The following is a 26,010-nucleotide window of genomic DNA, read 5'->3' on the forward strand; positions in this document are numbered from 1 at the left end:
GTTAGTCTGCGCTTGTCTCGTGTGTTTCTGTGCTTCTTCTCTCTTGTCCCGTCCTTTTTGCGCAGTTATTCTTATTTTCCATAATGTCGTACCAACTAGCCCCTCACCGCACTCTTCCAAAAAAATCTGCTGTCGAATGGAATATTACATTTGATCCAAAATTGGCCAGCAGAGCTTTGGCCGTCCCGAAGTTGTTAACGGAGTCAAGGGCCCCTGGTGGGTGGCTTCGTCGTATTTCAGAATGTCCTTAGGAGGTTGGCATGCCTCCAATAAGCTTCACCACAGAGCACAAATTCCTTTTGATTAGTTGACGTAAGGCGGTGCTTGCACGCTCCGCTGTTCGCATCTGTTTTCATCGCACTTTTACTTCGGTGGGAGCAAGAAATAGCTAATGTCGTCTATAACGATTAGAATAAAGCCTTTTTTTTACCACCTATGCAAAGGCGCGAAGAAAAGAAATTCGAACAGCGGAGCACGAAGACGCCATGTTATTTGCATTTATTTTCACTGCGATTACACTTACATCCTAAAAGGATACATGGCACGGACTGTGCGAGCTTTCTGTGTCCTGCACGTTAGTGACACGGACGTTAGGTGCCAGCACCGTTGGGGAGCTGTACCTATCGCGGCAAGGAATTTTTGAAGGGTGTCGGTTTGGTCCTCCCAATCAAATATTTGTCTCGGGTGAACTGGTGTAGTTTTCAGTTTATCAAAATTGTAATCTCTCAAGTCCTATACTTTAACGACAATATTTCTCTGCACATTCACAGCAAGGATGATTTTCACAACATGACTGCACAGATCAAAGATCAGTGCATAGGGTCCTAGATTTGGGATCCATTTCTCTTGCAGAAGTTTTTCGTACTAAAGATGATCGACAGTTGTAAAGTTACGTGAAAGCTTTTGGAAGACATTTTAGAGCATGGATTTAAATCACACTTCTGCTAACGCACCCACGCGTCGGCCGCTGTATAGTTAATTGTTGCTCCAGCCAAGAATTTTTTGTCCGCGACACTTTCGAATCTTTTTCGGCAGTTACTGACATACGCTCTGCTTAAATGCTTACCTTGCACCATGTACAGATGCGCAATCTTCCAAAGCCAACCGTGAATGAATTCCATTCCACGCGAGTCCAACCGAAAGTTTTTAAACCCGGCGCAGCGCAGTTTGCGGCTGGTCGTAATCTTAATAAAGTAATCAGGAAGGCCAAAGGCGAGGATACCGAACCAAGGTACCGAATAAAGCCCCGGAATAACCGACTGTCGTGGCTTCGTTGGGCTGCGGTGAAGCTCTAATTTCTGCTTCCCGTTTGCATGGATTACAGCTCAGAGCCTTTGGTGTCGAAGGGATGATGGAGAAACGAGCGACTCTGTTCCAGTCCCGGCGCGGAGTGTTTCGGCTGGTTGCCAGGGCGGGGCGCTAGCTCCGCGATTCCCTAGGGTGTCGCTGTTTTTGCGCCATTCTTTTCCCTAGGTTTGCACGAACGGTCCCTTGGTTCAAAACCCCGACAGGACGGCGACTCTCAGTCGGGCGCTTCTGGGCGTGGCAACCGGGGTCACTACTTGGACGCCTATGCTTCAGTTGCCCTTCTTTTGTTTGGACGTTAGTTTATTCGGGGCGCCAGCGAGGTCCGCGTCTTAATATCTGCGACGCCGTAGATTTAACGGTTTATCTGCATCTCTCTCCCCTGGCGAGAAGGCAAAAATAGCTCGACCCACAAAGCTGTTTCTGCCACAGCGAGAAGGCTCGTGTCGTCTGCTGCGCCGTGCTCTGCTGCGCGTCGTCTGCTTGCAGTCGCTGCAGGGGAAGCACAAGACGGAAAGGAAGTTAGTTGTCGCATGAGGAGAGGCTGGAGAAAGGATTTGTTCCCCAAGCGGTGACCTGACGACGAATGGTGTGACCTGTTTTGGGGGCTTTGTTTACGTGGGCGTTGCCCCTGAAAGACATCGTCCAGAGCCTCTGATCGTTTTTCTTTCTACAGTGAGTAACTCGCTCTCGGCGATTGAGTGAATAGCAGCACAAAGTGAAGCAGTGCGATTCTTGGCGCGTCTGGATTATTGCAAGCCGATTAAGGTGGGCGCATCAGTCAATTTTGGATTACTGCAGTGGATTTGAGCTGCCGATCCCAAGCGAGATTTCCCGGTGTGCACACGCCAGCCGCCTTGAAGCCAGGTAAGTTTTGGCGCGCCACACGGCTCTTTGTACAGCAGAATTGTTTACATTATTTGAGAGGAAGCCAGATCTTTTCGGTGTTCATGGAAATGTGCTCTAAAAATACATATATTCTTTTTCAACCAATTTCCATTGCACTGGGGCCCGTAAACTGCAGTAACTGAAAATAGCAAAACTCATTTTGCAAGAAATGCCGGCGCTCAGATTTCATAGACTGGTGCTGTTGACAGTGTATATTGCAAATGCATGTAATGCGCGAAAGTGCGTTTTAATGATTAATTAGCAAAGCTAAATGTTTTATAACACATATTTCAAAGATGTATCTCCTAGCATAACTGCCGGGTTCGAAAATCATATACACGGAACCCAAATTTTCTCACCATCATGATCACCTTCATCAGCCTTACTGCACCCACTGCAAGGCAAATGTCTCTCCCAAGTCTTTGCAATTAACCGTGTCCTTTGCCAGCTGCGCCCACCGTTTGCCTGCAAACCTCCCAATCTCATCCGCCCACTTAACCTTCTGCCGCCCCCTGCTACGCTTGCCTTCTCTTTGAATCCACTCCGTTACCCTTATGGACCAGCGGTTATCTTGCCTTCTGAGTACATGCCCTGCCCCAGCCCATTTCTTCCTCTCGCTTTCGACTAGGATGGCATTAACACGCGCTTGTTCCCTCACCCTCTCTGCCCTCCTCCTGTCTCTTAAAGTTACGCGTATCGCTTTTCTTTCCATAGCTCGCTACGCTGTCCTTAAGTTGAACCCTTTTCGTCACAATAGCTAATAAACAAAATGACCATTGTTCATTCTAAATTTAGTGCCGCAGAATGGTGATGTTTCCATAGATTTGGATGATTATCTGTACGATTTGAAAATGCAACGTACTTGGCATTTAAAGACAAGGGCGTAAGGTTGGTTACAATGATAATTTCCAAATAATGCCAAGCTGGTACGCGCAGCATTTACCTCTGGCTTTGATGCATGCATATATATATATATATATATATATATATATATATATATATATATATATATATATATATATATATATATATATATATATATATATATATATATATATATATATATATATATATATATGCATCTTTGATGCATGAGTGTATTCTAGTTTGCATGCAGTTCAGTGCTCACTAAAATGACACCACGCGTTTGCTATTTGCCGTTGTGGCACCGAGTGATAAATTTGGTTTCTCTTTAGCAAAGCTCACTCGTGACGGCCTCCTGAGGCGCTCATTCTCATTTGGAATGAGAATATATGCAGGAGTTGTTTTAATTTCTTTTCGCACGAATTACATCTACTACTCGCCTTCTTCCACCGGCCGCCGGCTAAAGGAACGATGTCCGTATCGAGTCTCGTGTCGTTAATATCCATGAATCCCAGAGTGCCCGTGATCACATCAGTTGGTCGGTTTATGCAGAAAAATCCGGGGAGAAGAAGGGCACATTCTCTCCAAGGGGGCAACAAGCCACTGCGTACATTCCTGTACGTCACGCCTGTCCTGTACAGCAGCCGCGCGAGTGTTTACGAGGTTGGCCGTTCGTGTCCCGCTCTCTCGATGACATAAACTATGCAACCGTCACAATTCGCGCGTTGTGATCACATATCTACGACATTTTTCGCACACATCTAGAGGGCACTGTTTACGTTCCTCACAACAAAGTGTCCCACTTGATAGTGCCTAATTATTTCTCGTATTAACCGCTGTTCTTAATAACAGTTTGCTCGTTGCTGTACACTCCTTTTCAGAAAAGCGCTCCATCGCTGGATATAACGCGAACAAAAACTCGACACTAATGCATATGCAAGCGTGGAGAGGGAAAAATGTGACGTCAGTAGTTGTTTTAAATTGTAGCCTAACTGTGTGTAGTGAGCCAATGCAGGCATTGTAAGAAGAATAGTGATGCTTGCGTTATGTCGCATCGGTAGCAACGAGTGAGGCGCAAATCCGAATAGCCGGAGGAATTTTCGTGTCCAATTATTGAGCATACCTTAACTACATTATCTACGAGAGTCATCGTCATGTACGGCTCTGCTTTCAAGTCATTGTCCTTGTCAAGAAAGCTGTTGAGAGGCTACGACTTAAAAGAAATATAAATGCGATGTCAGTGCGATACCTTGGTATTAGCAGCGTCGCACTGACGTCTCATTCTTTTCCACGAAATGTGCAGCTTACGCCCCCTCGTGCCCAGTGCGTCTGCGCTTGCCACAAGGCGCTTCATGCACGATGTGAACTTGCCAGAATTGCTGAGTACCCGAAACGTCGTATAGAACACGCTATCTATGCGCGATTATTGGTATTTGCAGAACAAAGTACCATATTCGATTTGATTAAAAAAAGAAGAAGCATGAATTAAAGTGATTTTATTATTTATAAAATAATTTTCCCCAAGTTTATCACAAAATGTAAATATATGTGCATATTTCAGAACTGCTTTTTATTTTCAGGTAGCTGTTCCACTTCATTTTTTTCTTTATATAAGTTTTTCGAGTAATGAACACGGCAAGAAAAAAGCAGTGCTGGACCTCTGCTTCACGAGTAAATGCAGTTACCGCCCTCATAAAGTGATCCCAGTGACGTTGAATATCTAAGGAGGAAGTGCACAAGTTTTTTTAAAGCCAGAATACTCATAAAACCCGGTTCTATACAGTGTAGCTATTAGCTGATCTTTTAGATGCGCAGTATTCATGAAAATTAATGTGAACTGAGAAAATCAGAGAACTGAGTCAGAGAAAATCACCGTAAAAGTAATTATTACTGCCTTTTCATCGTTTATTGCCTCGTTCACTTTCGCTTTTGGCCAGAAAAACATGCCATTGCAATGATCGGAACGTCTCATCTCGCCACTTTACTGTGGTACAAAGATGGTCGCGCTTCCTCGCCGCAGAGCCGCGGAATCCTCGAAGCACCGGGGCCGTCAGATGCACAATTCGCTTACAATTTTCGACGGCAATGATTAAAAAAAGAAGCGATTTTCTTCATGTCTGCTGCATATAAGTCGAACCTCGCTATAACGAAACGTTTTATAACGAAATAACGGATATAACGAATTAACGACCATACCGAAGTAGACGGGCCACTTCAACTTCGTTATCACTAGGTTCAGCTGTATCCCTGTAATTTTCTTTGACGGGGCATCAATATGTTCATAAGAGTATGTTATAGTATTGCGCAGTTGGCTCACAATTAAAGGCGATGTGCGATAAAACTGGACTTGACTGTAAAGTCTGCGATAGAGCAGCTCACGTTATCTGCCTATCTCCGCCGACGCGGCAGTGCGACTGTGTGCCCCATGATTCAAGCCGTACTAAGATCCGGTTGTTTTCGCGTCCCCATGCCTCCTATCTACGGGGGAGATAGGAAAGAAGAAGGGCATCATTCCCTTAGCCGCATAACCATCGCTCACAGCGAGACTCGGCTGGACCTTACTGACCGCTGATTTTTCCACCACTGCTCCCGCCGACCTGAGCGTCACCAAATAACCCTTTCCTATACTTTATATTTCTCAAACTAAAAGTACTATGCACAAATTCGCTCTTCTTAAATACCAATTACATCAAGTTCTACGCTGTGCGAAATTTGTATCCTGAACTCCGTTCTTTAGGTCACAGTGCTAAGCGCTTCCTACTATAGTCTACCGCATGCTCATTTTAATTACCATCGTTGTCACTAAATTTTACAGCGCTGTGGATACTGATTGCGGCTGCCTTTACCGCCTAGGTAGATATGCCACGCTCTACCAAAATATCCTCGGTCTCGCCTTCAGATTTTCTATACCCTGCGCATTAGTCATCGCCTTGCGTGCAGTTTTCTTTTTTGTGCCTGCGCGTTATAAGGCACCCTAACCGCGTAGCCAGCACCACCTGAAGTTCAGGGGCAACAGCGCTTACATAACGGTACTGCCCGCGTACATATCCGAGCCACACCAAAACAGGTTCCGGCGATGACGTCATCGCAGCTCTTTCTGGCAGAGCCACGGAGGAAGGAAAACTCGGGAGAAGCCCCGCCCATGCAACACCCTGGGAGAAAAGAGGGGCGGAAATCACGTGGTTTTGGTCGATCGGGAGGCCATCTTGTCCGGGCGCGCTTAGCAACGGCGTCATATTTGTTTATCATAAAGCGGGCGGTGGCGTACCGTGACAGGTGCTGCTGCGTATAGGCGTGCTCTCGCTAACTGCTCGAGGTTCTATTTTTGTGCGTGCTCCCGGGCTGACGTTGACGCCGTTCACTCATGCCTTGAGGTTAAATTCAGTGTAAAACTCTCGTCGTTGCGTGCGCGGATTTTAAACGGACTCGGGGACAGAGATCACAAGGACGTTTCGTCTACTGCTCAGAGCCGTCGAGAAACCGCCGCTGTTCATTGAGGGGCATTCGCGCTGTTCCTTCACCATTGGTTCAGTACGGCGTGCGCTGCAGAGCGGTCGTGGGCCTACTGTGCGAATTTTTTGTGCGTGCAGTGTGCGTGTGGGTGCCTTGCGTGTGCGCGCGTCAGCCGCGCCCCCGTTTCCGTTGGTAGTGAAACCCCGTTGCTGCTTCTACCGCAGCGGTGGCCGAGTGGCTGAGCGTCCGCCTCGCATGCGGGAGGTGCGGGGTTCGGTTCCCAGTGCTGCCGGGTACTTGCCGGTGATACAATGGGCACAAGCTTTCCCCTTGCCTGGTGCTCGGCTTATTCAGGGAGGAATGCCTAGGAAATGGGTCGTTGACCCCGTTTTAAGTAGAAGGAAGAAACAACCTTGTTCCATAGTTGCGGTCTTTGGATACAGAAGCCCTTGCGCCATAAAAATTCATAATCATCGTTGCTACTTTTTATGCGAGTTCTTGCAACGCTTTTGATATCGTAATTGGCGTTGATTGCAATATAACTGCCATTTTTGTTTTCGGTGACAGCGCAGTCTGGACGGCTGGGACATGGCATGCGCGGAGAGCGGTATTGTAAACAAAGAGCCGTGCTCGCTTTGTTCTTAGTACATAGGACCTTGTTTCACAGCTGTATGCCCGTTTCAACCGTGTAACGTTTGAGCCATCTAACGAACTGTTTGCATCTGGGACGGCCCAGCCTGAAGTGTATTCGTATTTTCGGTCGCGCGCTATTTTTAGATCCGTTTCTTGGAGCAGGTTTTGCAATTCTTTTCTGGCTGAAGCCTTGGTCAAGAAATGCGAAAAAGGCGAAGCGTTTCGCACTTTATAACAGCGAAAATGTTACAACTGTTAAAACGTTATAGTTTGTCGATTTGGTTTGCCACCCTTCGTGTAATTCATGAACGTTATTGCTCTGAGCTTCCGCAGTGTACTAAGCCTTTAACTGTATTTGGGGGCATCTCCCACATGTCTTTATTGAGCCCATGTCGTGCGATAGTGCTATTTGTGTTCAAAAAAGTACATTGTGAAATGAGAATGCACATGTGCATTGAACTTGAATGGCGCCTACGGTTACGTTGAAGAAATATAATTCGAAGCGTTCATTGGGCACAATAAATTGACTTGCACGGTCTGTATTGTGGATCACAAGTGAGGTCTGCTACTATGCAGAGACATTACAACTGGTGTGGATAGCTGCAGCTGTGCTTGTCTAACATGAAGCACAGCATTGAAATGATGCACAGCGCTGTGAACCTGATACTGTAGCCAATGGATACTTCTAAACTTCTAGAAGCAGTCTGAAAAGCTACGGTAATATGCATGCTACGCACCAAGCTGGGTCTGTGGATGTGAAACATTCTATGTTCAGTGCTACATTTATCTTTAAGCCATGAAATGATTACACTATTAATTTCCAATTAATCAACGTCACAGATTGAAAAAAATAAAATATCCCCTACGCTCCTTGGTTTCGGTGTCTTTTGGCTTCCGTGATGTATGTCATAACGAGCCCCCTTTTTCGCTTCCCTTGTCCTCACTGCTGTATCAGAAAGCATTGCTTCCATGGCCGCCCAAGCGAAAATATGCTCTGATCTAAATAGAATATCCAAGACCAAAAACTCAACACTACAAGGTTTTTCCTGTTCTCACTGCAGCAGCAGAGGGCACTGTTGGCACTGCCGACTGCGCAAACACACAAAATAAAGGAAGATTGCAACCTTCAACATGAACAGCAGTATTAAATGGCAGGTTAAATACTAAGTTGGGTTGTTATCATGCATGACAGCATTGTTCATGACTAAGCCAGAAGCAGACACGGGCACACTCATTCAGCACAAAACTGCGAGAAATTGTGCTATCCATTAGAGGGAATGATTAAAGTGTGACATTTATGTGAGCCCCTTTTACAACTCCGGTAGCATGCCAAAACAACGTCAGAACCTTGCTCAGAGATCTCATGCATGAAGCTGCAAATTACCCCCATCAAAGAGAGCTTTTTTTCACAACGTCATGAGCGCATTTGACAGCTGTCAATGAAATATAATACTCGCGCCAGCAAGCTGGCCATGGGAAGCTTCCAGGGTAGCCATGTACGACAACTTTTCAGCAAGCTTCAGTTTAAAAGCGCTACTTTACGCAGCATTAAGAAGAGATAGTTGGTTCGGAAACATAAAAAATACAGCACTATTCAAGACACACAGCAAAAAAAGAAGGAGCGAGATATGATACACGGCGCAGCATAACAAGTAAAGTTTAATTTCGCTGGAACCATATTTGCAACAGGTTATGTCAGAAAAAAGTAAGAACCTGAACAGGGGTGCTCTCCAAAGTGTAAGCTGCGTTTGGTTCTTTTTTTTCCCTCTATATTTTGGCAGCAGTTCTGTGTTTATACACAATTTCACTGAACTAAACTGTGTGCCCTTCGCCTCATCTGGTGAAAGTAACATTCTAGCCCTGCGATAAATGCGAGACAATGAAGAACAGGATGTACAGGCTTGGTCAAAAGTCTTAAGGCCACAGCGTTCAGCTGCAGCGAAATGAATCTTCCTGGAATGCTCCGTGTAGCGGATTATTCAAAGCACAAGTCAGGCAGGAAGCTTCTCTACCGCAAGAAGAAACCTTCTGCTAGCATTTCAAGGTCACTCGGTCTTCAATAGTGCCGTAATGGCTCTGATATGCGGCTGAAGTGAAACGCTTTTGGCCTTAAGACTTTTGATCAAGACTGTAAGTATATGCCAGTGCGCCTCTTCAAGGGGTATTCACACGGGGGATGGAATCCCTCCCGAACTGACGGCGGCTGCGTACACGTCACGCCTTCGAGAGTGCTCGCGGCGACGCAGTTTCCGGTTTTGGTCCGGCGGCCGCCGCCGACGGGGGAGGGGACCGTTCGCTCGGCCGCTACGTTCAGTCCCCGCGTCCCCGGGAGATTAGGCGGCACTAGGCAGGGCGCGCGTTGGGGTCGCTGTGAGTGGCGCTCCGCTGTCGACGGAGCTGTATTACTTCTTGCCGTGGATTTTGCGCACGTTGGACGAAGAGGAATGCGGGCACTAATAAAAACATTTTTGAAGTCCAATATTTATGAACTGGTTAGAGCAAGATGCGTTTTGTGGCATACGTCGTCTTTGTGTTTGTCTGCATCTTCTCAGAGTTTCTTCTCTTCTATCTTTCACGCATCTCTTTTTTTTCGTCTAATTTTCCCCCCCTCGACTGTCGGCATTTTCCCTCCTCAGATCAGCACAGCCCCGCTCCTTGAGCATGGTAAACCCAGATGGCGGCTTTTGTTGTAAAAAAAAATAATAATAATAATCCGGTGTCTGATGCGTTCCAGCATCCACAAGAAAACTTCATGCGGCACACGAAGCAGTTTCTGGTATTCGTCCGGGTCATCTTCACGGAGCGTGTTATACAGACTGTGCTGCACACCAAGGGACTTTTCTTGCATCCATGGCTTCACCCAGCACCGCCGCTTTTTCTTGAAAAGATCGTCGTCATCCTCGGTTTCAAGTAGAGCCGCCAACAACACGTACTTGCGCCTTTTTGCGACGTCCATTTCCTGCTCTGGATCCTCTAGCGCCAGAAAGTTCGACGTGTATTCAGCTCCGGTGCTGGGAACTGTCTGTTTGTTTCCCTTATTCGGTTTCTTTTCCCTCTTATCTCCCTTTAATCTTTATTATTTTTTTTAGCCTTCGCTGTCTTCAAAGAACAGCAAAACCGGCCGTCCGGCCCTTTCTTTAACCCCTCCCACGCCGCCCGGCCACTTCGCGCGTCTAGATCCCCCGCGGCGGCTCCCCGCTGCCCGTGTGAATACTAAATTTGGGAACGGGGGAGGGGTTTGGCCGGCCGGTGACGTAGCGCGCCTCGTCTCCCCGTCCCTCCGCGCCGAGGTCCCCCGTGTGAATACCGCTTCAAGTGCGGCCTGCAAGGGGCCCCATGGGCGCATATCTGCAGCTTCTCTAAACGACCTAGGCAAAAGCAGCGAAAGACCCTGCGTGTACCACGTTGGGCCGCCGCACTAATTGAGAGAAGAGGGTCCTTCCCACGCTTACAGCAGTTGCGATAAGTGTTTTCGCCGGATGCTGCTTCATTATGGCCAAGGTCGGCCCGTTTCCTTCGAACAAGACAGCGGGGATGACGCGGAGACGATGCGGCCCCGAGCGATAACTGGAAGCAGACGAGTGTCTCGCACAGGTATTTCCGCACTAGTGTAGTCTCCCGTACGTGAAGAACGGTCATAAGCCAAGCGCGACTCGTGCTGGCGTCTGTTTAGGTCGGCTCCTTCGCTGGGTTTGAAACGGGCGTGCATTCGCGCAGGCCGACGGCACAAGCGGAGCGGCGGACAAAATGGCGTCGGGCTCGTTTCCGGCTTCATGAAATGTCACGCCAGGGCCATTTCCTTCCTGCATAGCGGGCCCAAACGATCTTTGGGAGCGCGGCGGCGCTTCGATCAGGGGGTATGGGCAAACTAAGGGCAGATATACGTGGAAAAGCACGACGGGACTGTCAGGGCGAGGGCGAAGAGATTCGTGGATATATTCCGGAGTATAAAGATGTTAAGTGCTGAGAGGTATTTGGAAAGGAATTTTGGTGCCCGGGATAACTTGTGGGAAACCGTTTTTGTACCTAAGGGCAGAAGTTCATCCGGGACTAGAAATAATTGAGAGAGCTGTCGGAAAGTTAGTACCAGGCGCTGACGGCTAAACCACATGCTTACAGTACAGGGGAATATGAGCTGGGCATCGTTCGAAGCACCGGAAGCTCAGAGTAAATTATTATAAGAAGAACGCCTGGAGAATGGGCTCCTAAGGTAGTTAAATACTCATACAAAAACAGCGTTGACTTACAATGGCGGAAAATGACTAGCAAAATTACAAATAAGTATGTTGGTCGGGATGACGGATAAATGAAGAGCTTTAAACGACAGGTAAAAACCATAGAAGGTAAAAACTGTGTTAATTCAATGGAAAAGAAGCAAACTGTAGAACTATATAGAAATTGAAAAGGGCAGATTAAGAAGGAATCGTCCTTATGATAACTCAAGAGGCCGTGCGCTACTTTGAAGCTAGATTAGGGTGTCTTAGAACGTGCACCTACAAGAAGTTTAGCCAAGATGACACATGTTCTGTGTGTGCTAAATCTACAGAGACAATTGAACATCTTACACTAGAACGTGCCGATATCCAACCGGAGGTCTTGCAGGCACAGTCACCCCGAAGCCCTTGCATTCTGTATGACTTTTTGGGACCTTTTGTTCGCTTCGCTTATTAGTCTTCCTCGTTTTTTGATGATGTGCATATGTGGCCCATGAATTCCTCGTTTAATTGCATTTTTAGGAATGACTACTGTAATTCGTTTTATGTATTACTGTGTCATCAAACAGATAGGTACCTTAGCATGAAATTCTATCAACTGCTGTATAATCATTGTCATCCTTTGGTAATCTTATGCAATACTATGCAACCGCCGTGTTCCTCTTGTGCTGTCATTTATCTAAAGGGATTTAACGCAATAGCTAGGCGGGCGAGTAGGTGATACTTATTCAGAAAGCCTAAAGGAACCGGGAAAGGAAAGGAAATAAACTTAAAATTCAGATCTGCGCCAAGCCCGTGCGTACACTTCCCGTAAAAAGTATACAGCCGAAGGGTTTTACTGGTGAGGATTGCTGTATGGGGGGCCTTATTATGCATCCTCAGTTACCGTAATCTATCTAACGATAATGTCTTCATGTCCTTAATCCTTCCAGTCTTTGGATTGCTAGCTGTTCTAGGGAGCCCGAATAAACAGCTTAGAAACGAACCACCTGGGCTATATACTTTTGACGCAGGGTGTACCTCTAGCAGGGTAGCTACCACAGAGCTAGCCTCCGAGAAATGCCAGGTGATAGGATAAGGTGAACGAAGGATGGAAATTTTGATACAAGACACAGCCTTCGCTTCGAAAGCGCGTGTGCGGATAACTGGCAGGCCGGACTTCCTAGTTAAGCCAATTATTTTTCTTTTTGACACAGAATCCAGTGGATTCTGAATTGTGCCCAAGAAAAGCGCTAATTTGGCAAAAATAACAACAAAACGATGACGTTCAAGAGATGAAAATGAAAAGAAAACAAATACAAATTATTTTCCTCACGGACATTAAGCGCCTATTCTAGGCCACTCTGAAAAACGTGCGTGGAGGCCGTCGGCGTGTCCGTTCTCTCGCCCCTTTTGGTAGCCTCAATTCGTAATTGTCATAATTCTCCATGCACTTGTTTCCCCTTTTCTGCATGACAGCATTCTCCGCTACCTTTGCTCAACGTAGCAAAACTTTGCTCAACATCGCATCCAAAGTTTCAGGGGCTCTGAAAGGCGGTATGCTTGGCATGTTAAAGGACGCGGCTTCATGAATATCCTCCAGCATGACTTTCTTTGATGCGCTTTGTAGAACCTGAGTTATCTGTAGTGAACATATGAATTTCTGCGCCTTCGCGGCTTTCTCTCTCCTCTCGTGACTTTATGCACGCTGGAAGGTCGGCGCTTCTCCGCCGGCCCCACCGCCTGGGGCGGAGCTTCCTGGCCCGCTGGAGCTAAGCCGCTGATTGGTCACGGCCATGGCAGTTGCCTGACGTCTGAAAGAAATAATCTAACCAATAGCCACATCTGAACTGATATACGCAGGAGCGTGCGACGGGGGAGGGTGTGATCATGAAAAAGTCGCCGAAAAGTCTGTGGGTTCTCTGCTGCGTGTAGAGGTGTATCATTTGGCTCAGGTGTTCATGACAACAAAATGAAGTGATTGAGGGAGTTGATGCGCTCTGCTCGGAAAGTGTTTCAGAGCCCCTTTAAATCTTTTTCACATGCAAGCGACTGAGCGAATTGAGCGATTGAGCGGCGCGTCGCGGAGAAAAAATCTCTACTTGTTGGAACCTCGTCGCTCTGGCCACTCGATCCGCCCCGATGACTCGAAACAGGTTTTGGGCAGCGGCGGCAGTAAATGCTAGCGTTTTCGGTTGCATGTGAAACAGTCTTTAGGAGCCCTTTCGCGTGGCCGCTGTGCATGCCTTTTAGTAACCTGCTACATGTCCCACTTGTTCTGCAATGAGTTCCGCACTGCCTGCACAATGGCGCAGGTGGCTTTGGCCTTGCCCGGGCACACCTTGTCAGCATAGCTTTCCTCCTACGCTTGTGAATTCCTGAGCGCCACGGTACCAATTTCGGCCTGATGCACGAGTGGCTGGTCTTCAAACTCTTAGGCTTCTTGAGCCGTACTGTTTTTGGAAAATACCTGTATTGGATTTATTTGCGCCCCGCCGGTTTTTCGGAACCATTCCTAACAATTCAGGGCCAAAGCGTTTTTGAACAGAAAACAGTTTATGAACGCAATTTTTTTACGCATAGGAAAAGACGGCGACAATCAATATATCCGCACGTCCCCCGTCTGCAGGCTTGCAGTTTGTCCTTTTAAAGGTTTTGCTAGCGTCAAAAGCGTTCCTGTTTGGTTTTCTATGGCATTCTTAACTACTTGATGCGAGCGATGGAAAACTTTAAATGAAAGATTTTGACACACATCAGAAGAATGGACCATTGCATTCAATATTTCCGTCACGGTACCTTACAATTTTCTAATATTCAAAATTTTTGCCCAAGAATGCTGGACGCATGCTCTTCTAGATTGATCTTGAGCGTCTGCAGCTCTCCCAGGGCTCTCACGTTTCATATCTGCGCTTTGAAGCAGCACTGAGCCGCGTTTCACACTTTAAATTAAACTGTCGGTCGGCTGGCGCTTTCGGCAGTGACGACACGTCGGGATATCTGAATGTACCGGCCGGTAGTTCTTTAGAGCGTAATCACTCCCTGTCCTCAGGCTTACCATTCCATCCTGATATGAGCCACAAGCCTTGCCTAACGCTACGCTCTGGCCTGGCACTGCATAGGTCGCCTTCAGGTGAATAACGGTGACACATTTTACTACAGCAACGCGTGCACTCTACTATTTGGCGTCTTTAGTTCACCGGCTGCATCGAAGGAGGGTCTCCTATAGTTCTTCCATTGCGTTCGCGCGAAGCCTCGCTGCAGCGTTTCTGGCTTACAGCTGCCCCAATACTGCTCTCTTGAGCCGCAGTCGTGCCATCAGCCGACCGAGAGGAGCTCCTATAGATACATGCTGACACACGTCTAGGAGTGCCGCTTATTCTGAGCTGGGCGTCTCGTGGCTATTTGTAGCCTCAGTCGCTTGCTTTCGAGCTCGTACAGGCGTTTCTATTTCATCTTCCCGCTCTGGCCTGTCCCGTTCCTGTTCTTTTCTTAGCGTCTCCCTCCGCGTCTCCAGCGCTTGCCCCGATAGCCTCAATTAAGAGCTGTTTTATGTGGATCGACCTACAATCGATCCCCGATTCACCGCATATCGCAACTAGGTCCGGTTTGCGCAGCTGTTTCCAGTCCATGACCGCTCTCGAGCGAAGGCTAGTTTCTAAACTACGTCGCCAGAGAAGGAGTCCCAGGCGATCTCTGAAGGCAGCTGCGCTACACTTAAAGATTGCATGACGCTTAGCCAAATGTCTAATCATTTTAAGATTCTAGGCTTAGTCTACTGCGGTTCTTAAGTGCGCACTTTTGAAGAAGAATTAGGTGAAAGATATTTCCCGGACGTCACCGGTGCAGTAATGCAAGTTTCGATGATAGTGGATTTTTAGGGCGCAAGGACATATGTGGCCAAAGAGCGCCATGGCACAAGATATTTTTCGTTTGCTCAAGCCGGGGTCAAAGACTCATTTACCAAGCATTTCGCCCTGTATAAGCCGAGCACCAGACCAGGGCAAGCTTGCACCCATTGTAACACCGGTGGGCGGCTGGCGGCACGGGGGATTGAACCCCGCACCTCCCGCTAGTAATGCAAGTTTCAGTGCAATTAGATGGTGGGAAATAGCGACGCCGGTCGGAGTGTTTAGCAACTGTCGAGACGGGTGTAGGATCTTTCTTGCGCTTATATCGACACACTTGCGCATCAGCTCCACGGGTAAGCGCCATAACGTCGCGAGGACCAATCAGTGATTGGCATTCATGCGAATCAGCATGGTGCGCTGTCATGACGCCATGCGTGATGTCACTGCATTCTGATCAACCAACGCTCCATACGTGGAGAATGTAACCTTAATCCAGAAATTACCAGTGCCAGAAAACGCAACCGGAAAACAATACCAGCGTACCTGCTACAAGAACACTAGTAAAGGCGCAGACACCGTAAAAATTTCCAATAATATTTTGATTGCTAGCTACAGTTTGTGGCATACCACAACGCTGGGCAGAAATGAAATAAAAACAGGTAAGATGGGGTAAACATAGCTGCGTTCTGCAAGGCTTTTTGCACTGCACTAAGCCAGGACGTGTTAGATACGGGCCCCTGGTTCGCCTGTGCCGTCTCTCGCCAAGGTCGGTGTCCCCGGGTTCCGGATCGGGAGACTGCTGTTGTGGGGTGACGAAGAGATGAGAGGGTCTTCGAGGTGAAGAAGAGACTGAAGGGGTTTATTTACATTTTTACATAGTTCGAAAGAGTGAATCGGGAGCTGGCTGATCACACGCCAGATCGCTGCTTAAATAGGGTCCGCTGTCCCCAGGTCCCTAGTTGGGGAATTTAGTTCATTAAAAATGCGTCGAATCACTGTGATGTAGATCACGTGTCCAGTCTTTAGGGTCCACCTTCCAGGACGCCCCCAACAACACACTCTTGCCACTTCTGGCAGATTATGGTCCGCGCTGTCCAGGCAACAGTGATGAATAGCCCGAAGGGGGTCCCATGGCAGCGCCGAAGGTCAGTCACCTGCACTCCACAGCGGTAGCGTGGGAACTAAAGGTTGCCACTGCAGTTTGCAGAAGGTTCCACGTATAGGGAAAAGCACTTAGTCTAAGACGAGGTTGTTTTCGAAGCACGAGGATTCCGGCGTCGTTGGCTTAGTCAAACACGGCCGCATTTGCCACGGCTCATTTGCATCCCCGGCTCCCCCCCGCCGTCCCCTCCGGGAGAAAGACGTCATGTTCCGGGTAGGTCCGGCGTTGAGAACAAACGACAGGTTCACCAAAGCCGTTCTCAGGCAGCGGAGGGCGTTTTCACCCCGTAAACCGCAGCGGGGGGGGGGGGGGGGGGGGGGGGGGGGGGAGGTCCCCTGTAGACGCCACCACCTGCACTCGTGGCGCTGCAACCACGTCGACGGCCCTTTGAAGCCTCTGTCGATTGATGCTTCTCAGTGGCTAGAATATTATTGTCATGTTGGCGTCTCCAAACGCAACAGCCGTGATATGTAATGGTTCTAACTGGCTTGTCGGTAGGCTATTCAAGCCAGGGGGAAATGGGTAAAACAATTTCGGTCTTTAGAGCAATAAATGAAGGTGCTGCCCTCTTCGCAAGTTTGCACCTGGTTTTGCGCTCGTTCCGGGCTGACCAATGGTGTGTTCCGTCAATTCTCAGAGATCTTGGAATTTCACTGAGTACCTTGTTAACGGGAGGAAGACCCTCCTGAGATGGTCTCCAGGTGCAAGTTTACTGTAGAGTGGCAATGCTGTTGCCAGCTCGGAGAGAAAAAAATTGGAGGTAACACTTAAGCTCTGGCTTAAGGGTATAATACGATAGCGTAATGGGTTAATTCCGAGATATGTAGAAGGTCATTCTCTCTTTTTACATTCATTGATCCCTCGGAGCCTCATACCACTCTTGGCACAGTGGCGTAGTGGTTAAACGATGTGTCACTGCCCATGGCAGCTGCTCCTAGTGGTGGGCCTTGCGCGGCTCAGGTTGCTATTCGCGAGGGACCGATTATAAATTTAACTGCCACCTGCCACGGTGGGAGTTTGCTCACTATCCGGTGGGCAGGTAGTGATGAAGCTGCAAATTCACGCGACAGGTGGTGCACCTATCTCGTAGGTTGTTCTCTGGGAGACCACCTGCCAGAGTCATGCTCGTAACTTTTCGTTCAGAATGCCGATGCCGACAACGCCGGTACCGAATTTTCTGGACAACGAGGAATTTAACGCTGTCGCGTCAAAAGTACGCAGATGTGTAGAGCGGCCTTGCTGTTGCTCATGACGGTTATGCAAAAACCACGTATTGAATTTAACGCTGTCGCGTCAAAAGTACGCAGATGTGTAGAGCGGCCTTGCTGTTGCTCATGACGGTTATGCAAAAACCACGCATTGAATTTAACGCTGTCGCGTCAAAAGTACGCAGATGTGTAGAGCGGCCTTGCTGTTGCTCATGACGGTTATGCAAAAACCACGTATTGAATTTAACGCTGTCGCGTCAAAAGTACGCAGATGTGTAGAGCGGCCTTGCTGTTGCTCATGACGGTTATGCGAAAACCACGTATTGAATTTAACGCTGTCGCGTCAAAAGTACGCAGATGTGTAGAGCGGCCTTGCTGTTGCTCATGACGGTTATGCAAAAACCACGTATTGAATTTAACGCTGTCGCGTCAAAAGTACGCAGATGTGTAGAGCGGCCTTGCTGTTGCTCATGACGGTTATGCAAAAACAACGTATTGAATTTAACGCTGTCGCGTCAAAAGTACGCAGATGTGTAGAGCGGCCTTGCTGTTGCTCATGACGGTTATGCAAAAACCACGTATTGAATTTAACGCTGTCGCGTCAAAAGTACGCAGATGTGTAGAGCGGCCTTGCTGTTGCTCATGACGGTTATGCAAAAACCACGTATTGAATTTAACGCTGTCGCGTCAAAAGTACGCAGATGTGTAGAGCGGCCTTGCTGTTGCTCATGACGGTTATGCAAAAACCACGTATTGAATTTAACGCTGTCGCGTCAAAAGTACGCAGATGTGTAGAGCGGCCTTGCTGTTGCTCATGACGGTTATGCAAAAACCACGTATTGAATTTAACGCTGTCGCGTCAAAAGTACGCAGATGTGTAGAGCGGCCTTGCTGTTGCTCATGACGGTTATGCAAAAACCACGTATTCAGTGTGGTCATTTTGGCGGTGGGCCGGAACTATCGCATTGCCTGCAACGGAAAGCGATGAGTGTAGCGCATATTGCCAAGGAGGTCAACAGTCCATCGGCATGTCTCACTCAGGCACCCCAGCGGGGCACTCAACTGCAACGCGTGACCCCTGCTTCTTGTCCCATCTCTTTACGCTTGTTGCTAATTCAACATCGACACAACTGGAGATGAGTGTCACTGGCCTATTATTGAACCACTTCCCGGCAACCGTGCTTCCCTCGTCGCTAGCTGAAACGCAGAAGTCAATGTGCCGCAAACTTTGTTTTTATTTTCTTCTTATTCATTAGCTTCAATGATCGTACCCTACTCTCTTTCACAGTGTCAGTGTAAGTGTACTTTGCTGCGTGTCAGTTCACAGACTATATATAAAGACTCCAAAAAAAAAACTGGACAGGCGATTACGATAATCGGTAATACGGCTGGCAGGTGACATGTTAAACTGGCACCCCTCGGGATCTTCTCCCCGTGGCAGCCACCTTCCGGTTGTCCACTCCTCCGCTCTCGCCGTGGCTGGTGGCGTTTCACTCTGCTACTACCTGCCAACACGACACCTGTCAGGTGGAGTGTTGAGCCGACGACGACATCGACGACTACGACGCGAAACGGGAGAGCCGCACTCTAAAAGTTTTCAGCAACAATGAGATTGTATTCTCGGCCAGAGCGACTTGAACAACTTTGGGACACAGCTACTGCGCCAAGACCGAGCTCATATTCTCCTTGCTCTCCTTATAGGACCCTTTGCTGCTAGCTGGGCACACATCAAAGTCATAGCAGTGCCGCGAATCACATGAGTTGAGTTTGGTGTTGAATGCTACAGGTGGGATTTGCCCTGCCTATTTTTCCGGTAATTGCTCCACTGTAGCGTCAATTTTACGTTAATAATGACCTAAAACCTGTCGGATCTGCCCCGCTATGAGCACAGTCACTTATAATGGTACATATTGCACTCCCACAGTCACCGTCTATGCACACATCAGGCCACACAGTCAACACCACAGTCCACTCCAGAAATCACCATCCATGATTTCAGCAGTGGACTGTGGTGTTGACTGTGTGGCCTGATGTGTGCATAGACGGTGACTGTGGGAGTGCAATATGTACCATTATAAGTGACTGTGCTCATAGCGGGGCAGATCCGACAGGTTTTAGGTCATTATTAACGTAAAATCACAGTCTTCAGGGTCAAGTGCTCCGGATCTGTCTAGGCCTGCCTCAGAGTGCTTCAACAGTGGCTACGATAGCAATCGCTACAGACCACCTTGTCAAGACCCACATTGAAATTGAAGTACTCAGGACCCATATAAGGCATCTAGCCAGGAATCCTCGTCACCATTTATCCTCTCTACCAGCGGACAGGCCACACACATCTTTCAGCCAAACGATAACTGCATATGATGAATCATTGCCAGCTTGTTTCACTCCGGCTGCGAGACCTTCGATCCCTCCATGGTGCCTCGCTCAGCCAAACATCAACCTCGCAATACCTGGTATCACGAAAAAAGCTGATCTGTCATCACCAGCCCTTAGACAGCTCACGCTACTATATTTGTACGAGAACTACCGTGACTCAACGCATATTTACACTGATGGATCTGTCCTTCCAAGCAGCTCCGCGGCGGCAATCGTCATTACAGCGAAAGCTACAACAATCAAATTTAAGACTACCCACGCGACAACATCGACGGCAGCAGAGCTCGCAGCGCTCTTAACTGCCCTTCATCACATTGGTAATTAAACACCACACAAATGGACAATATTTTGCGATTCGAAGGCGGCACTGCAGTCTCTACTGTCACCTCTACGACGCGAACCGCACGAACAACTAATCTTTCATATTACAGAGACGTTACACCATATAAGTGATGCCGGCCATGAAATAACTTTCCAGTGGCTTCCAAGTCACTGCGGGATTATCGGCAATGAACGGGCGGATCACGCTGCCCGCTCAGCCCATACTGAGGAGCGCCACGTCCCAATTCCTTTTTCTAGAACTGACGCGGCACGGAAGCTCCGCCTACTTGCTCGGCAGTGCACCGAGTCGCAATGGAATGAGCCACATTTAAGAAATACGCGACTGTACTCACTTGATCCAACTTTAAGTCTTCGAGCGCCATCACAGCTTCGCCGTAGAGACGCCACGCTTCTATATCGACTTTGGTTGGGTGTTGCCTTTACTAAATCCTATGCCTTCCGCATAGGGATCACCGACACCCCAACCTGTGACCACTGCGGCCATGAAGAATCAATAGGCAATATATTGTGCTCCTGCCCGCAGTACAGTCCACAGAGGACATGCCTTAGCCACGAACTTGACCAACTGGACGACCAACCGCTATCCGAAAAAAGAATTCTACAACATCGAAAGGACCTACCGTCGCAGAAGAAGGTCGTGCAAGCGCATTTGCGCTTCTTGCAATCTACCGGCCTGTGTGAAAGACTTTAACTGGAACGCCTTGTGTGTGTGTGTGTCTCCATGTGTGCACGTTCCTTTTTTTCCTCTCTGTCATCTTTCTAACCCCTATCCCCCATCCCTAGTGTAGGGTAGCAAACCGGAGACTCACATCTGGTTAACCTCCCTACCCTTCCTTTTCATTCTCTCTCTCTCTCTCACCATCCATGCACATATTCAGTCACATTAGAACATAGTCCATTGCAGTGCCACCATCCATGCGCACATTCACTCACAGTATAACACAGCCCACTGCAGAAGGCACCGTATACGCACACATTCAATCACAGTAGACCATAGTCCGTTCCTGCTGTCACCTGCTCTGGCACGCAGCTTTACGACCCTATTGAACTTCGGCCTTTTTGGCAGGTAGTGACATATCGGCGACTTTCCGCAGAAAGAAATCATGTCTCACCAATGCAAGACTTAATTTCCTGCGGAATTTTCAGCATGTTTTTACGCAGCTCTGAAAGCCAAGGGCGCACTTTCCAGAATTTGTCTTGCTTCGTCTCATGCGTGGCAGCGCCATTCTTGACGAAGCGCAAGTGTTTGGTTGTTTTATCGAATCGGGTAGGTGACATAATTTGTGCATCAAGCACGTACCTACTTCCGTATTCCCAGTATGCACGCGTTCGGTGCATATCCACCAGGCACACAGGGAAGCATTCCATGCAGAGAGGCGAGTTCTTCGAATGTCGTGTTCATGTTTGTACCATTTTGTAGCAGGTAGTGCTCGTTTGCTTCTTCAAGGAAGTTTGTCAGAATCCTGAAAAAAAAGTAAAAAAGCTGCTTCGCTGTGAGGGCCTCAACTAGATACGAAGGGAGGCAAGTTTCAAAACAACTACCTGGCTGTTAAAATGACGTCTTTTTTCCATACGTAGAGCTTTCATACTGCAACGTGCTTTGTGTCGACGACGAAGCGAAGGACGATAGAAACGTAGAGGTCGAAGAAGCTGGTCGTCCTGGCCACGTCATAGAACGATCTAAACAGACGCTCCAGTACGCGCTCAGTGGGTGCTATCAGCTTTATTGGAGGTGGTGCGTAATCAAAGAGGTCTGCGGCTCTGTCGAAGGCCAGAGGGGTACGTGTTGGCACCCTGAAATGTCCACAAAAACTGTTACGTACTTCTGCGCTGCTCTTGTCCTTCGCTTCGACAGGAAACACCTTCCAATATGTCACTTTCAAGACCGTTGTGGGACCAGCACCTCAGCCTGGGATTCAGTGGAATGTCTTTATTCGCATCTGTTTACATCAAAATCTGTCTCACCCGCTTCATCGCCGACACTCTTACCGGATATCTCACTATGTTTGCAATCGATGAGACGAAGCAAGTTATCACTTCCTAGAAAGTGATATGACTTTCAAGAAAGTGATAATTGGTTGTGTTCTCTGAAATCCGTAGAACACAGAAGGCGTAACGGCAGCTGGCAGATGCGAATAAAATGTAGCTTGAAAGCACAAGCTGATGGGCGAGTTGGTTATTCATAGTTTGATTTGAAGCAGCGCAAGGCCGAAAGCCTTTCGGCCTTGCGCTGCTTCAAATCAAACTATGAATAAAATGTGTTACCAACAATGGTATAGCGCCCCAAAAGCACGCATTTCGGCTAAGCACTGCAAGATGGCGTCATCATATCGTTATTCTGAAAGAAACACTCGCTTTGCATTCATACAACAGCCGTTAAATATGACGGGGACGGCCAGATGTTCCTCATGTGCACCGTGTCATAAATAAAAAATACTTCGCTTTATCTAAGCCCAGAAATCAAAAACTTGTATGGGAGCCAAAAAAAGAACGCCTCGTTAAGAACGGCGACAGCGAGTCTAGTTACCAGCAACGGCGACAGCAAGTCTCGCCTGCTGGTAGCCAACACTTCTGTTTCTACTGCGTGGCTCCGAGGAACTCGTTGGTGAGGCCTGCTGTCAAGGACTACATCGAGAGGGCCCAGGTGTCAGCTAATTCCAATTACCGAGCTTTGCCCGGTTGGAGTGTGGGACCCGAAAGAGCGGAGGCCTGAAGTTTGAGCACAACCGGACCCTTTCGACGCCGCTGCAGCGATCAGGCGGCCGTTTTCTTCCCCAATCGCCGTGACTATGTCGGTGAACAAAAGCGCATGATTTCCGGTAGTTCTTCGACGTTGTGAGCACCGCGGCGGCTGGTGGGCATCGGCCCCAACCTTCACAAGCATCTCTAAGGACAACTGATCACTTTCGGCCCCTCTTCCTGACTTTGCGTTCTGGCCTTGCGCTTCGGCTGTCATCTGATGAAGAACAGGTGTCAGCAGCGCGTCGGAACCTTCAGCTGGCTAGAGGACATTACTCCGACGGCATTATCCTCTCTCCCAGGCTCAACATGTGATGGGGGCGTGCCCATATGGGCGGTGGAGTGAGTTTTTGCGAACAAATGAAAGTTTCAGGCAACTCCCATCTCGGTGAAGGCGTCCTCAACCTGGGGAATTTAGGGAAGGCGAACGCTAGAAAGCTAAACAGCGAGAGCAGTCGAAGTATCCAGTCTTGATACTTACGCTTGTAAAAATGTAAGTAAACCCACTCGTAATCTCTCTCCCATCAACCAACTCCTATAACTCGTCGACAGTGCTGTTCTCCCGATGGCTGTAGAAGCGGGCGTCGTCTTCACCGTGGTCTCGTCAAGCGCGACTCCTAACCCACATAGCCAACATCCTCTGTATTACAGATAAAGATACATGTTTCATGTCTGAAGGACGCAATTTATTTCCGGTCAGAACTTACGTGCTCATGGGCACTTCCAGAAACTTTTCTGGCTGCACAGCGGCTCCTAGGGGTGAAATTATGAACTACTAAGACAGACAAACAGCTGGTTGAAAGTCTAGCGTCAACGTTCTGCCGGGGCCTAGCTGTAGGTTTAATTTGTGGGTTACAAGACTATGCATTGCCAAAATCCAACACTGGGGGATAATGGGTGAAGAATACCTTAGTTACACTATAGTAACGCGCCGCTGACCTGAAAGACGCGGGGGCGATCACGGCCGCGGCGGTCGAATTTCGATGGAGGCGAAATTGTACAGGCCCGTCCACTGTGCGATTTCAGAGGACGTTAAAGAACCCCAGGTGGTCGAAATTTCCGGAGCCCTTCACCACGGCGTCCCACATAGCCTGAGTCGCTTTGGGACGTAAAAACCACATAAACCATAAACCAAACCAGTAATGCGCCACAACCTCTAACCAGCATCTGATTCAACATGGAAAAACTAAAATTGGTGCAGAAGCCTCAAGTTACGTATTTATCGACTTCCCCGTAGCGCTCTCCACTACTCTCGTTCTGCGTGGCCAGCGAACCTGAAAGCTACAAACACGCACCTATGCAGTTACAGTGCCAGCAGTCAAAGACGAATGGAGATAAACACCGATATAAAGCGCACCTCCGCCTGTTTCAATATTCGCGTGCAGTCCTGCTGACTAGCCTGATGTCTTGTAGTTTAGGATTCAGCCGCAGCGCACGCTCCAGTGGGTACCGGAAGTAAAGTAAATAACTGAAAATTTTCTCCCGTGCAACCCACCGCGTGTCTGAGAAAACGACCTGCACCTTGAGCGGGCCAGTTAATAATGAGCAATTTGAATTTTCTTTAACGGAACCGATTTGTGGGCTAATTCAGGATTTTCTTTTACATGACCATTACATTCTGGTGGGAGCGGACTTCAGTACAGAACGCGCACAACCAGTGACCCAGCCCTTCAGTTTCAGATGGCCAGTTTATTAATAAACTTGATCGTGCAGCATTGTTATGCCGTTTATGGATCGGCGCTGCTTTTACCAACCACTATGCTTTCCGGATGGGGATGGCCGACAGTCCTGCCTGTGAAAGCTGCGGCTGTGAAGAGACCATCGCTCATCTTCTCTATGAGTGCCCTGCATTTGCGAGTGCAAGACATACACTGTGTTGTGCCCTGGACCGCCTCGATCCTCGCCCATTAACAGAGCAAAATATCCTCGGTCCGGGGCCACAGCAGTCGACTGCCCTCAAGGCATACAAGGCACTCTTTGCCTACTTGAGAGCGACTAGATTGAGTGACAAATTGTGACAGCGTTGTGCGTGCGTGTGTGTGTGTTATGCCTTTTTCCCCTTCTCTCTTCCTCCTTTTAGCCCCCTAATCCCTCTTCCCCAGTGCAGGGTAGCCAACCGGAACCCCTTTCTGGTTAACATCCCTGTCTTTCCCTCCTCTTCTTTATCTATCTATCTACCTATCTATCTTGATCGCGGCAATGTGCGTATTTCGGCCCCACGTCTCTAAGGTGCCAACCTTGCCAACTTATGCCGTAGAAAGTATTAAGCAGAATACTGCGATGGTAATATTTGGGGTTTAATGGCTATGACGAACGCCGTAATGAAGGGAGGCGAGTAATTTCAACGATTTGGGGTTCTTAAACGTGCACTGACATCGCACAGTACACGGGCCTCTAGCATTCCGTCTAAATCGAAATGCGACTGATGCGGTCCGGATCGAACCAGTGTCTTTCGGTTAGCTGCTGACGACTGAACCACTGTGGCGGCTATATATTTTATTTATTTGAATTGTGATGGCAACGATGCTGGAGCTGTTCGTATCTTGGGTAAAGTTTTACATCCGAACGATAGGCGCATGCCGCTTCGGTTTTCGTGGAAACAAAATCGGCTAAACTAGTCAAAGGCTCGGTTAAACAATCGTGGGATGCTTCGCGCTGACGCTTCCTCTGCTCTTGTTCCAGCGCGACCATCCTGGCACTAGTTTACATGAGCCCGACGTCGGGCTGGCCCAGCACGACCCGATCGCGTTTATATGAACCCGCTTTCTGTAGGGCAGAGATTGCCGCTACCCCTAGCGTCGAGAAAGCGAACCACGCGCAGACGCTGGTGGAGTAGGAGGAACGCCCAGTAGGGTGCCTCGATGGCCAGCACTGCTTTCTGGGTGAGGACACCGCTCTCGGCGTGTTGGGCCCCACACTCCCGTTCCCGGCGGCATTCAGGGCATTGTGGCGGCGCGCCGTTTCGAAGAGAAAACTGCAGCTGCTGCGTGGAACTC

At 48.4% G+C, this 26,010-nt stretch overlaps 1 protein-coding gene across 2 annotated transcripts in view; it reads left to right on the top strand.

The window, feature by feature from the left end:
• Positions 1-1,506: 1,506 nt before the first annotated feature.
• LOC144105556 (uncharacterized) overlaps positions 1,507-26,010 on the top strand; it is a 64,011-nt gene continuing 39,507 nt past the window's right edge. The window contains exons 1-2 of one of the 2 annotated variants that reach the window (XM_077638675.1): positions 1,507-1,980; positions 2,107-2,172. The gene's annotated coding sequence lies outside the window, so the exon portion shown is untranslated. Of the gene's footprint in view, positions 2,173-26,010 lie in introns of both variants that reach the window. The other variant, XM_077638674.1, reaches the window with a different exon arrangement.

Source organism: Amblyomma americanum, chromosome 9, assembly GCF_052857255.1.
Source record: "Amblyomma americanum isolate KBUSLIRL-KWMA chromosome 9, ASM5285725v1, whole genome shotgun sequence".
NCBI classification, from domain to species: Eukaryota; Metazoa; Arthropoda; class Arachnida; order Ixodida; family Ixodidae; genus Amblyomma; species Amblyomma americanum.